Consider the following 9824-nt stretch of genomic DNA (forward strand, 5'->3'; position numbering starts at 1 on the left):
TGCACCAGCCTGTGTGCTTGTGTTCTTCCAAGAGAGGTAACCCAGTGAACAGCATTGCAACATGTCCATGGCACAAAGGGTTCTGGGTGGACTCGATCCCAGAAAGGGGTACATTGGCATGGCCAAAGCTGAGAGGCTGGAAGCCCAAAAGAACAAAAAACTCATCTTTTTAATTCTGATTATATTTTCCTATTACTCAACTCCAGCCTTGAATATCCAAACCAACTTCCCCAGATCATGAGAAAATAAGAGAATAATTCTGTTCTAGGTGGGGAGACTTATAATAAATTGCACACCAAGGCTCATCATCAATAGACACGTTACTATTTTTCCCAAATATTATTATATTCAGATGAATCTTTCTTATTCCCTAGCCATACTTGTGCTTTTCTGACTTCATTGCTGACATGATCCACTTTATGGAGGATGTCCTTTTCCTACCTATCCATCTGGGCCCAACTCAGAAGCATCTTCCACATAACCTTCCTCAATCCCTTCTCTTATAAGGAAGGTTTGAAAGTGTATTGACTCAGGCTTTCCCTCCTCCTTCCTGAAGGGCAGGAAGCCATCTGGACCACAAGGTGACCTTGAGGATAGAAGGCATGCCTGGGGATAGTGGAGTAGAAGGATGGGAGCCTGGGTCCCTGCCAACATCGTGCAGCTTCTACACCAGCCCCCAGCTGCCCATCCTTCAACCTGTTTTGTCTAAGAGAAAAAGCTCATCTCCTGTAAGCTACAGTTGTTTTGGGATTTTCTGAACCTAATTCTGATATACATGCTGTAGGTTAATTGTGGGTCATTGCTTTTTTTTGTTTTTAGGAACTTTGTCTAATTATGATAAGATAAATGCTTTCATACAAGTGTAAGCAGGAGTTAAGATGTTTAAAGGGAACAGGTAAAGGAGGAATGCACAATTTTCCCCTTTCAAAATAGTAGACAGTAGTGGATATAATTTGTGTAATTTAAGATGCAAACTCTGGAACAATTTCAATGGAATGAAATTCAGAAGAACAGAGGAGACCTGTCATTTGGGATTACTAGTTGTGATCTATAATGATTTGCTATGGTATGATCTTTCCTCACTATTACAGTCAGTGGGGCCTAGATAAATTGAACTAAAGGAAGTGTTAGTTTTTTATTCCTTTGCTATGCAGGCGTTCAGTTGTCTTTTTTTTTTTAGAGCCAGAGATTAATTATATTTGCAGGGTGGGAGTTGGTGAGGAGGGAGAGGATTTAAACAAAAGGAAGAAATTAACATTTGTTGGGTATCTTTAATAGGCTAGTAGCAAAATGTACATAATTTAAAAAAAAATTGGCCAGGCACGGTGGCTCATGCCTGTAATCTCAGCACTTTGGGAGGCTGAGGTGGGCAGATCACACACCATCTCTACTAAAAATACAAAAATTAGCCAGGCATGGTGGTGCACACCTGTAATCCCAGCTACTCGGGAGGCTGAGGCACGAGAATTGCTTGACCCTGAGAGGCAGAGGTTGCAGTGAGCTGAGACTGCACCACTGCACTTCAGCCTGGGCAATAGAGTGAGATTCAGTCCAAAAAAAAAAGCCAGAAATGGTGGTGCACACCTATAATCCCAGCTACTCAGGAGGCTGAGGCAGGAGAATCACTTGAACCTGGGAGGTGGAGGCTGCAGTGAGCTGAGATCAAGCCATTGCACTCCAGCCTGGGCCACATAGCAAGATCCTATCTCAAAAAAAAAATCTTTGTAGGTGATAAGCTAGCATTTTATGATGAGATAAGTAACGCCTCTTCAATCTCACCTCCCTGACCTCTAAACCCTGTAGTGCCCTAAGGCTGCATCCTTGGCCCTCTCTGGTATTGATCCTTAGATAGTCTCATTCTGGTTCCATGGCTTCATACCACCAAATGTTGAGAGTTTTGTTGTTTATCTGTCATCTTTCTCTTTTTTTTCTTTTCTTCCTTTCCCCTTTTCTCCCTTCCTTCCTCCCTCCCCCTGCCTTTTGTCTCTCTTTCTTTCTCCCTGCTTTGGAATAAATGCCCCTTGGAAGCAACAGTCTTGGCAAGTATATTGCCTGCTGTATCTTCCTTCTTTACAATAACACCTATCATGTAGAAGGGTCTCAGTAATATTTTTAAATCAAATAAATGAAAAATCGAATTTGCTGTTGGGCAAATGACGACTAGATGGCAGAGCTGAGATAGGAACCTGGCCCTAACTGGCTTCAAACCTTTGTTCTTTTGATACAACTCCTCATTAACAGTCAACCAGGACTCAGGTCTTCTCTGGTATTAAAGCAAGAATGAGCAATTTTAGCTAAAAAAGTAAAGAATTTCAGTAATGATTTGGTTAATTTGTGTTCCCTCTAAATGATTTTACCTGAACTCCATGGATACTTTGGTTAAGTACACATTTTAAAATTGGAATTATTTAAATAACTGCCTAACACACATTTTTTTTTTGCTCCCATTTATTATTCTTTCTATGTATGAAGAACCATTTCCTTTTAAAAATAATGTTGCCCATACCCTTATGAACTAGTTAATTTTCTTTCCAACATTTTCTTTTGGGCCATGCAGATATGACCTAATAGTCACTGCAATAATGCTGTTGTTTCGAAGGGTAGAGACCTTTTTTCTTACAAAAATTGAATGTGAAGAAAAAAAAAACCCTCATACAGTGTGAGAATGCCTGTTTTTCTTGGTAGTATTTCATTTCCTTAGCGAGACTATTTTCTTCTGCTTTCCATTGTCAGCAGACAAAAAATATACAATTAAATCAAGGAAACCTGGCAGGGCCGATTTGGGGAAATCGACTGAAATCAGTTTCTGATTTGAACAAAGAGCAGTTTATTATGTTGGAAAAACACTGTTCTGATGAGATTCACGCTCAACATGTCTCATGTTAGCACCGGACACCACTGCGGAGCTCCATTTGTGTTTATCTTTGAGAGGGGGTAGTGATTTTACCCCCAAACTTTGAACTCCAAAGAGGACATGGAGTTGTTTAAGGGTCAGCTAGCGACCAGCACCCAGAATGTTCAAGCAGAGGCCCAGGGCCAGATTCACTGCCTTCTCCAGCCTTGAGCTCTTTGATTCTGAGGACGGATTTGTGTAAACAACTCCAGCAATTATGTGGGAGCAAATGAAGTGCTGGGGTTGGTTAGAGGGAATTTTGTGAATCAAATGAGTTCTACGAAGATTTTTAAAGTAAAAAAAAAAAAAAAAAAAAAATTCTGATGAACCATAATAACACCTTGTACTTGTATAAAATCTTATACAATTTAATATTTACGTTCAAAGCTGTGAGGTATAATCTTAATTTTTTATAGACAAGAAAAGCACAACTTAAAAAGATTAAGTGATGTGGAAGGTCACACAGGCAGTAAAGTCAGACTGAATCAGGAACCTGGTCCAGTTTCTATTAGGTTGATACTACCAAAAAGAATGAAGAAAATCAATGTCTGTTTTCATGATTTTTACCTTCAGACTTTTCTGAACTGTGCCAAACTTTGGACATCTTTGGAGGTAATTTTATTCTAGAGTCTTGAATAAAAATAACAAAAGTAAAATCAACGTCTCCAGCAATGACTGCCACTCTTTGAGAGCTTTGCACACATTGTTTCATTCAATCTTTGCACAATTTTAAGAGGAAGCCACTGTTAGTATTTCTACTTTATGGATTCAGAAACTGAGGCTTAGGAGGAGGGTTAAGCAATTGGTCCAAAATCACACTACTGATAAGTGGTGGAAATGAGTCTGACCCAGCGTGTCTGATGCCCAAGTGTGTCAGCTAACCTCTGTGCTATCATGAATATATCCAGAGTGAGAGTGGGGGGTGGGTGGGCCTGCCAGGCGGTCTCTGGGCGCTGAATTATGACTGGATTAAGTCAGTAATATGATGTCAGGCGACTCAGGTTTCCACATGTGGCTCTTTATGTAACAGGCAAAATTAGATTGGTGTGCTTCTGCCAAAAGGACAGTTGGACCGAAGGCAAGTAACTTGCTACAGTAAACAACCCATCCCTATGATGCATGTTTGCCACACTTAAGTACAGTTCAGTCTCCTAAAAGTTGTCAGTCAGCTGAGATTCTGAAATAATCTTTCACAGAGTGCTGCTTATCATAAATGGGCGATTTATTTTTATTACCTAAGTTTAAAACTTTTTATAACTTCCAAGCATCTGGAAACTTTCACTGCAAATTTCCATTGAAAAACAGAACTAGAATTTTAGAAAAGCATACTGTTTTGTTGATTAAAAATATATTTATTCTGCTTTGGCAAATAGAAACAAGTGAATCTGTTTCTTTAATTTCTTTTATTAAGAGAAAATCATTTTAATCTCTCTATTTAAATAAAAGTTGAGCAACACAAATGTAAAGGATACTGGTTTGAAGTAATACCAAATTATACGTCAGTGGGGGAGGGGGCAGTTCCCAGAGCTTGGTCTAGCCTTGTTTATATGGCTCATACCCCAAAGGGGGAAATTTCTGTTGGGAGTTCAAAGTCACAGAGGTAGAAGAACAATCTTCTTGACTGGGGAAGGGTGCGCTGAGTCATAGTCCGGTCAATAAGACAAAGGCTATTGAAGGATGTAGTAGAGTGTCTGGTTTAGTATAGTTCCACTGATGCAGAGTGGAACGTTTCTGGAAAAGTGTGTTAACATTGGCTACTCGTGGGGAGTGAGGATGAAGCGGGAGAGAAAGTGGTCGGAGGATATTTCCTGTTCACTTTATAGCTTTTTGTCCAGTTTAAAACTTTTTCCTCAAAAATACATTTTATGATAAAAATAAACAAAACGAAACAACAAAGGATCTGCTCAGGGAACATCTAGGAATGGGCATAGGTTTTTAAGCAGTAAAGTAAAGTGATCAGATATATAATTTTGGTAGCTCTTTTGGGATTATAAGGCAGAGGCAATACGGAGAGGTAGAATCAAGAAGTCAGTTGTTAGAATAATCTTGAAATAAGATGTTGAGTAATAAGTTCTAAGTGAAGTATAATTTTGAAGCAATATTCTAAAGCCCACGTGGAAGATCCACTTTTTTTTTTTTTTTTGAAACAAAGTCTCACTCTGTCGCCCAGGCTGGAGTGCAGCAGCGTGATCTCGGCTCACTGCATCCTCCGTCTCCTGGGTTCAAGCGATTCTCATGCCTCAGACTCCTGACTAGCTGGGATTACAGGCACTCGCCACCACGCCCAGCCAATTTTTATATTTTAGTAGGAGATGGGGTTTCACCATGTTGGCCAGACTCCTGACCTCAGGTGATCCACCCGCCTCGTGCTCCCAAAAGTGCTGGGATAACAGTGTGAGCCACTGTGCCTGGCCAAGGATCCACATTTTCTTCAGATCACAGTATTTAAAATAAAACGATTCGAGGCAAATGTAATGTTAGATCTTTGATATGCCTGCACTAGAGGGAGTTGAATTTGTATTACCAGATTACTTCTCTGTCAGTAAAACAATGCATGAGTAAACATATCCTTAGAGTAAAAACACAAAAGTACAAAAGTAAAAGTACATACAGATATATGAAAGAAGAAAATAATAAAGGATCTATAATTTGTGAACGACAAATGAATTTAAGAAATTGAGTAAGAGCAGCAAATGATGCATTTTTTTTTTGCATTAGCTTCTCCCCTCACCCCCCTTTGAATCAACCAGTCTCCATAATGGCAGCCCTGATTTTTTACTTTCTGTCACTGTAAGCATTCGTTTACTAAACCAATAGCAGTTCATTAAGCAAGACTAATTCCTGAGAGCATTACCTTAGACCATTTGCTTTTAGGCAGTCATTAATTCCCGTGACATGTCCTGGGATTAGATCATTATTGTTGTCATTACTATTTTTCTCATTAAATTTGTTTTCAAAAATGCATCTATGTTGTTTTAACGCTACATATTTCCTTTCTGAAATATGTTTTTTAGTGCTTTTGGGACGGTGATTTGCTGCTTCTTCATCCAGGTATTTCCATAGGCTCTTTCTCACAGCTTAACAAAAAATTAGAAAAAGTTTTGCAACAGTATCACACTAGGATATCTGAGTGTCTCTGTAATTTTTCTTTACTGAGACTTCTAAAATCATTTCTGAGGACCACCTGACTGACTTTAGACATGCGGCCTCTTGGGGGCAGGATTTCACAAAGCCTCTGAATTCAGCATTTCTTGTTTACAAGAATTGTTGCCACTGATGAATATGGTGGTTGTTTAGTCACAGTTCTGCAGAAGGAAAGCCCCAGTTTGTCTATAATGGAAGGAGCAGATGTCACAAGAACAAAGTGGCCAACGTCAAAGTGAGGGCTTTGATTAGCAAAGAGCGGGCTGTCTATTACCACATCTCCACACTTAGGCTTAGAGACATAGAGAAGAAAACTCGTAAAAACAGCGGTGAAAATTATAAACATCCAAGAAAGGTAAATGAAATATGGTGCTTAAAAATTCCAGGCTGCCCAATAAAAGTAGGAACTGACATTACAGATCCCCTGGACCATAAATGAACAATACAAACGGTTTGGAGAACCAGCGAAAAACAGTTCTGACATGTTTGGATGCCAAAGATTTTTAAAGTTGATCTCTTTTGGCCTGGTAAGATTTTATGCATTTTTGTCGTTCCAGCCAAGAGGTCTAAGGATTAGTGGATGTTTCTGCCAGCCTGGAACTCATGTGGTGAAAAGAATGTACTCATGTGACAGTGAAAAATTGAATGCACAAAGACAAAGGGCTTCTTTTCAAGAAAGGAATAAGAATTAATTCTCATTGTAATCTGGGCCCAGTGCTTCGAAAATAACGTTAAATTAGTAGTTAATTTAAATCAGAGATTTCTGTTTATGCATCCTAAATATGGCCATTTTCATCTCAGAATTGCTTCTCTAACAGTACCTAGTTTTCCACCGGGTGTGGTGGCTCACACCTGTAATCCCAGCACTTTGGAAGGCTGAGGTGAGCGGATCACTTGAGGCCAGGAACTGGAGGTCGGCCTGGCCAACACAGATAAACCTCATCTGTATTGAAAATACAAAAATTAGCTGGGTGTGGTGATGCATGCCTGTTAATTCCCGCTACTTGGGAGGTTGAGGCAGGAGAATCACTTGAACCCAGGAGGTGGAGGTTGCAGTGAGCTGAGATCGCACCACTGCACTCCAGCCTGGATGACAGAGAGAGATTCCACCTCAAAAAAAAAAAAAAAAAAAAGAGTAACTAGTTTTCAGAATGCTTGAACAGTTAGGGTTTAACTACCCAGGAGAATTGGACTTGAGCCCTGTTCTAAACTGGTCTATATGAGGAGCTAACTCTTTATTAAAATAATGAGAGTAATAATAAAGGAGTAGGAGCTATTTGAATATTTGGATGCTAATTTATATACACTAATAATTATAAATATGTTTCCTTATTTTAACCTACATGTTTTATTGATAAGAACAAAAATGCATTCATCAGAATAGCTCGGGAACATCAATGGAAGATAAAAGGGAGAAGACAGAAGTGCTTTCGGTTTCAAATGTTTGTTAAATATTTGCCTTGAAGCCAACATAGTACTAGTTGGATGACAAGACAGTAAGTCCTATTAATGATGGGCTTTTCATTACAGTAGATATGCTTTTGCAATTTTCCTAGATTTCTGCCCCGGGGTCACATAGTAAGTCAATAGTAGTTATAAACCTCTCAGCATTGTGATCAATATCTTTGGCTGACGTAATCTAGATCTCTGGAATAATTTACAGCAAAGGACAGTTTGGGCAACCATCCATTTTATTACCTTCAATTCACCAACTGAAATATTTCATTGGTTTATGACTGAAGTTCTTTCCAATTCTTTGATAGATAAGGAATTGAGATAGTCCTGAAAGAACCCCTCAAATATGAAAAAGAAAAACAGCAATAAGCATTTCTTCCTTTGGGGCATAACGTCTGCATACCTCTCTGTGTCTTGAAACTGTCTGAAGTGCTACAACAGTGAGTCATATGTGCCTGTGTAATTTGCTATGTGTGTCTAGTCATGTATTCCTTGTCTTCCGAACACATAGCACATAACTAAAACAACACTTCTACTTAGTTTTCGTTTTCTTCAACCTGAATGATCATTAACCATCTATTAACATTTGAGCAAAAATAAGGAACCATAATAATTTCTAAACACCAACACTGAAGACTATGGTCTTATTCTTGCACCTTCATGCAACATGCCTGTCATTTAGACAGAACGTTCTCTTCCATGTCTGTTGTGTATTCCAGGTCTAAAGGCTAAAACAGAAAAAAGGAACCTGTCATAGGAGAAGTGATTAGAATGATAGTGGGGAGTGCAGAGAAAGAAGTGAGGGAGTTCCCTTGCCAGTGCCACTGTCTTGTCACCTTTCTCCTCTCTCACCCTCACTGTCGTATCAACGCTCAGGATGAGGCAGAATCATAGCTGTTTCTACTGTATATAAAGCAGGTGTGAGGTGAAGAATGGGGTAAGAAGTTGGCTGGGCATGGTGGCTCATGCCTAAAATCCCAGAACTTTGGGAGGCTGAGGTGGGCAGATCGCCTGAGGTCAGGAGTTCAAGACCAGCCTGGCCAACATGGTGAAACCCCGTTTCTACTAAAAATACAAAAATTAGCTCGCGTGGTGATGGACACCTCTAATCCCAGCTACTCAGGAGGCTGAGGCAGGAGAATCACTTGAACCCAGTAGGTGGAGGTTGCAGTGAGCAAAGATCATGCCACTGCACTCCAGCCTGGGCAACAGAGCAAGACTCTGTCTCAAAAAAAAAAAAAAAAACCAAAAAAGAAAAAAAAGCAACGACAAAAAGAATGGGGTAAGAATTTGGATTTAAACATCTGTAATGCCCCTCCTAGCCTCATTTTGCTTTAGCCAACTAAGGCTACCTATACATCGGCTTTTGTTGTCTAAGACTTAAGATAATAATGATATTATGATAATTGAGCAACTATGGTGTGTCAGGTGCCTTTATACACTTTTTTAAAAGTTCTCAAACAACTTTGTGGGGGTAACCATGATTAACGTATTTGACAGATGAGAACACAGGTTTAGAAGTGCAATATGTTGCCCAACCTGAGTCAGGGCTTGGTCTGTTGCCCAGGAGCCTGCACTTTGTATATGTTTAAACTGTGATGCCTCTTCAAGACAACTTACAAATCTAAGAAGTGAATAATTTTAATATTCATTAATTATGTAATTTTGTCTGTCTGTTTCATCAAATTCTTTGGGGTGAGAGGGACTGTTTATTTTTATATCCCCATTACCTAGCAGTGTCTGACATACATAGGTGCTTGATGAATATTCGTTGTGTTAAATAAAATACTAAGCAATTTCTTTTATATAATGCTAACTCATTTCCTCAACTAAATCAGATAGATTAACAATGCCAGATGTCAGCATTCAAGCATTTGATGTATTTCTACATGTTATATATCCCTTCTCCCTATTTCTTTAAAGACGGAATCCACTGTGTAGGTCAGAGAGCAAAAATATAATTGATGCTTATATGGTGAAGCGAAAACCCTGTGATAATTAAAGATGCATAGCACCAAGCCAGACTTTATAAAGGTCTATCTTTCTATTTCTCTTTCCCTAGAAAAGTCCGGCTTCTCCATATCAGTGTTCTCCAAACATCATGGGAGCCACATAGGCAATAACCTACTCAGGAGGCTGAGGCAGGAGAATCACTTGAACCCAGTAGGTGGAGGTTGCAGTGAGCTGAGATCGCACCACTGCACTCCAGCCTGGATGACAGAGAGAGATTCCACCTCAAAAAAAAAAAAAAAAAAAGAGTAACTAGTTTTCAGAATGCTTGAACAGTTAGGGTTTAACTACCCAGGAGAATTGGACTTGAGCCCTGTTCTAA

The sequence above is a fragment of the Mandrillus leucophaeus genome, unplaced genomic scaffold (genome assembly GCF_000951045.1).
Source record: "Mandrillus leucophaeus isolate KB7577 unplaced genomic scaffold, Mleu.le_1.0 Scaffold603, whole genome shotgun sequence".
NCBI classification, from domain to species: Eukaryota; Metazoa; Chordata; class Mammalia; order Primates; family Cercopithecidae; genus Mandrillus; species Mandrillus leucophaeus.